Source organism: Aythya marila, assembly GCF_965140915.1.
Source record: "Aythya marila genome assembly, chromosome: Z".
Classification (NCBI taxonomy): Eukaryota; Metazoa; Chordata; class Aves; order Anseriformes; family Anatidae; genus Aythya; species Aythya marila.
The window spans coordinates 34,071,695-34,076,355 of record NC_139080.1 but is presented as its reverse complement, the minus strand read 5'-3'; the positions used below and the strand labels follow the sequence as shown (position 1 = coordinate 34,076,355).

At 37.2% G+C, this 4,661-nt stretch overlaps 1 long non-coding RNA gene across 1 annotated transcript; it reads right to left on the bottom strand.

Annotated features, from left to right (window-relative positions):
* Positions 1 to 437: 437 nt before the first annotated feature.
* Positions 438 to 3,969, bottom strand: LOC309889761. Its single transcript, XR_014319317.1, has 3 exons — positions 3,902 to 3,969; positions 2,045 to 2,089; positions 438 to 474 (listed from the first exon to the last, which is right to left on the bottom strand). It is a non-coding gene; the product is annotated as an uncharacterized lncRNA (long non-coding RNA).
* Between the last annotated feature and the right edge of the window lie 692 nt (positions 3,970 to 4,661).

Below are 4,661 nucleotides of genomic sequence, written 5' to 3'. Positions count from 1 at the left end.
CTGCAGCAGGAGGGACGCTACCTCTAGCAAGTATCAGAAGAAAGAAGTAGAAGGAAAGTACATAATATTGATGCCGAGAAGAAGTGCTGTTAATCAGATGTGTGAAGCAAATGGCCTTTGAAGCAGAAAAACACAGAGGCTAATTAGTTCATGCTGTGTCGTTGAGAAAGGTAGCTGAGAATATTAGGTGTCAGACTATTGCTGTTAATACTGTTTTGATTGTGAATAAATGTAAACTCCATAGGTACCCATGGGTGAACACAGGACCAAAACTGTCTCCAGCAGAGGTAGCAGAGGTATTTTCTTCACTCTGCCCTACAGTAGCTTAAAAAGATATTGTGACTATTTCCTTAGAGGGTGGCTTTCATTTCTTCAGATCAAACATGAACAACTGCTGGAGATCCTAAATGCTGACTTCCTCATGTCCTCTAACTTTTGATAGGGTCATTTCTTTTACATAGGAAAAATAAGTGTCTGGCAGAAGATAAAGAAAACAAACATGCTTGTCATGATTAGTAGCCGTGACTTCCAATAAGGAGAGAATTGAAAAGTCATATCCCTGAGATAATACTGGTCTGCTCTTTTAGGATCCTTGGTCACAGTATCAAAGACGTCTTTACAGGTATTCATGTTTTAGAAATAAGTGAGAATCCTCAGCTGTAAGTTTCACAGTCCTGACCTTGCTTAATGTTCTGGGTTTCATAGAAAAAACACCGCCTGCCATAGGCAAATATGGTTGGCCTATGTAATCCATTGTGTATGTTCAACTTTCCCGCCAACAGAAACAAGATATCCCAGTCTCAGCACATGTATCTAAAGGAACTCATACACCTTGTTCCTGCTTGACCTTAGCTGCTGTAAGATCCATCTTTCGTTTGCACTTTTTAATCCAGTTTAATACAAGTAGCCCGTTATCCACTTGTCAATATTTTTTCATGTAACTTCTACTGTGTTTTCTGATTAAGCAGTTTTTGAGATGCTCCTCTAATTAAACTGGAATAAATATTGGCATTGTCCTTCTGAGATTTTACATGAGACTTTTTAACTAGAAATGTTACAGAAAATCCTTTACACAGAGAATCGAGCAGCTTTCATTCTCTCCATTAATTCGTAATAAAGCTATGAAACAACAATCTGAATGTGAATTAAAACAAACAGACAACAACAGCTAAAAGCCACCCAATCTCCATAAATATTAAAAAGTGGTCTTTGGTTTAGCCAAATCACAGAACTGATATTCTGAAGGCATAAAATAAAATCCCCATCTTGTTTCACCAATGCTGGCTGGTCTGGTATAAATTTAGTTGGGTTTTGTTTGTTTGTCTGTTTATTTGGTGGCTTTTTTTTGTTTTTGGTTTTGTCTTTTAAATAAGGATAACACTTTAATGCTCCAAGTACTTGTGGAGAGGATAAAACTGATTCATAATTTCTAGCCTCTTGATTATTGGGAATCAGGCTTGACGAGATGAAATAAATTGAGATTAAATGCGAAATGCATGTGTTGATAAAACAGCCTGGAAATATTTCTAAGTTTCTACTGGTATAACAAGTTAAATTGCCATAACTGTGTATCCATCTACATCCAGTATTCTTTTCATAGCCATTGATTTGGTATGTAGCCCTTCTTAAGTCAGATCAGGGCTATGTACTGCTTTCTAGAATCATAGAATCATAAAATATCCTGAGTTGGAAGGGACCCATAAGGATCATTGAGTCCAGCTTCTGGGAGTTAATGTCATTATCCTAATTTCATACAGTTTCATCTATACACTTGCCACTGTACATAGTGGCATTGTGAGTGTTGATTAAAGTCTGTAAAGTATACTAAAAATGCCAAGTATTATTCAGTGGATGTGTAAGGGGATGATAGATGTTACAATGTAAAATAGGATCATTGCTAAGATGCAAACACAGCTAGAAACAGCAGTTGTAACCCAGATAGGAGGATCTTCCAGCTGCTGACATCACAGAGAGAAAGATCCACTTACAGGACATCTGAGAATTCTAAATAGGTTCCAAGAAACCATTCACAGCCTTTACCCACCTCACAATACTGGTGCTTATTCCTACTGATTCATAGATGGGACTTCTGATCATTCAGGATATTACGAAAGCAGGAAAAAAAAAAAAAGACACAAATATTGAAAGTGAATATTTATTTTACAGAAGTACATCTCCCTTGATCAAAATATGTTTGTAATTACTAGATATAATGGATGCATATTTGGAGGTAACTGATCTGATTTAGAAAAGAACAACAAAGTCACAAATCTCATGTGTTTTGTCCCTAACTCCTCTGAAATAGCAGTATGAGTGTACACTGGAAGTAGTTGCAAGGCCATTCTGGTGGTCTGATTCAGATTTCATAACAGTTATAAATCAGAAGTTACTCTGAGGACACTAATAGCTGAATAGTTTTCACAAGCTTGTTTTGTTTCTTTTGCATTAACACTTGATTAAATGGAATTGTGAGAAAAAGCATCTATTTATTTTTAATTCTTACTTAATTTTAGGTTAATAACCTTTGCTGAATAATGTTGTTATCTAATTGGAAATATATGGGGTTCCATTATGGTTTTTCAGGGTATAAGGAAATGAACAAAAGGTGGGGGAGGGGGGGGGGAACAGAAGGGGGAACATGTTCAGACCAGCTCTAGCAATGGAGTTGTGTCAGTCAGACATAATGAGGATTTAAGTGTTTGTTTGTTTGTTTGTTTTAAAGAAAACTTCGTTCTGAGTTCTAGTTCTTTCAATGTCAGAAAACAAATTTGCATCATACAAATGCTGAGAAAACGGACAAAATCTCACCCTAGTGAAGAGTAAGAAGTATATTTTCCATATCACTGATTGTACAGGGATGGTACTACTTCTGTTATTTCACCTCTGATTATTCCAGGATTGGAAGCAGTCAGTTCCTACAAGCTTGGCAGCTGCAAGATCCAGATGTGCAGCCCCTGGAATTAATCTCTCTGGCAGTGGCAACTGGCTATCAATTTCCCTTTTCTGTTTTTCTCAGCTGATTTGATGTGATAGTGTTGTGTATCACATCAACACTATACATGTTCATGGTATATTCTTGTAATGACAAGGAGCTGAGTCACCATGGCATGCTTTTGATGTGGGAGAGGAACAAATTGTACACAGAGACCCTGATTCTCTTGTCAATATTACTTTACCTTGACCTGGGTGGGTTTAGCCTTGATTTATATGGACTGAACAGAATAAAGTTTAAAATGCACGGTAATCCTACACCAGCAATGTAGAAAATTTATCCGTCTCCTCTGTTAAGTAGTGCAGAATGCTCCCATCAATGTTAAGAAAAGTTAACGTGGATGGTAACTAGAACTGAGAGTGAGATTCTTATTTACTTGGCATGGAAAAGTTTGCTATCAGACTGCAAACCAGAGTTAACTTAATTAAAATAACACTGGAAAGGAAACAGTTGATTCAATCATCCTAGGGAATATGGATGGGAATGAATGAAATGCCTGTGTAAAAACAGAGGTATCACTCATACAGAGTGTGTGTATATCAGTCTAAAAATACTATCTTGGTACACCAACCTTAGGGGGGGAAAAAAGGCGCTTTTAAACTGATTTCTGTCCAGAACAAAGACTGAATTAGAAGTAACATGGATAGCAGAGCCTGAGAGTATGGTGCACCTTGCTTACTACTTTGTGGCACTAGGCACTGACTAGTCCAGATAATCTAACCATTGATAGCCCAAAGCTGACTGCACATGTATTTATTGTGTAGTCTTTTGTTCAGGCTTATTCCCGTTCTTGGACTGTGATCAGCTCAACCATATGCAGAACAAGAATGAATTGGACCTAATTCTCCTGGGTTTTCTAATTAAAATCAAGCTTTAACTGAAATTTATTAGGGAAAGATAAAATCTCACCAGTCATTTTCTGCTAATGGCAGAGGATGCTGTGAGTTTCTGGGATCTTCAGTAACTCTTCTTATGACATATGCAATTTAATTAGCAGGATTGCTGTCTGCAGTTGAAATCAGAGCATGTACTAGTCATCTCTGTCCCAAGTGCATCATCTAAAAAGGGAACTGAAAGGGGAAAAATACAAGCGTGGGTTTTGTTTGTAAATATATGCTCTTAGATTTAATTGGAATACTTGGCATCTATTATTCTGGTGGTCAGTTTTTGATTCTTAGGGAAGTATTTTATCCATGTATATTTTTGATTATCTAAAAGAAAATTATTTTCCTTTCTCCTCTGCATGCGGTAAGTGTTTCACTCTGATGTCTGACAGTGACTCTGATGTCCCAAATGCATAGGAATATGTGGTCAGAACATAACTACCTACACAAAACCAACCCTCCCCCCCCCCTTTTTTTTTCTTCAGCCTCTTGTAAAAAGTAAAAATTAAAAAATAACATCAATGTAAGTCTTGATGTACAGACTCCACAATTTTCTCCACATCCTGTAACACAACTTCTTAATAAAAGGAGAGAGGAGATACCACTAGCTTTGGATACAAAGGCATGAAATAAGCTCCCTGGCATCTAACTGAGTTTATTGGGAGATTATTTTTTACTTGGCCTGGTAAATTTAGCTGCTTCTGTCCCAAGTTCCTGGGTTCCTTTTGCATTGTTAATCCAAGGTATTTTGCGGGAGTCAAGTCCACAGACTCCAACTCCACAAA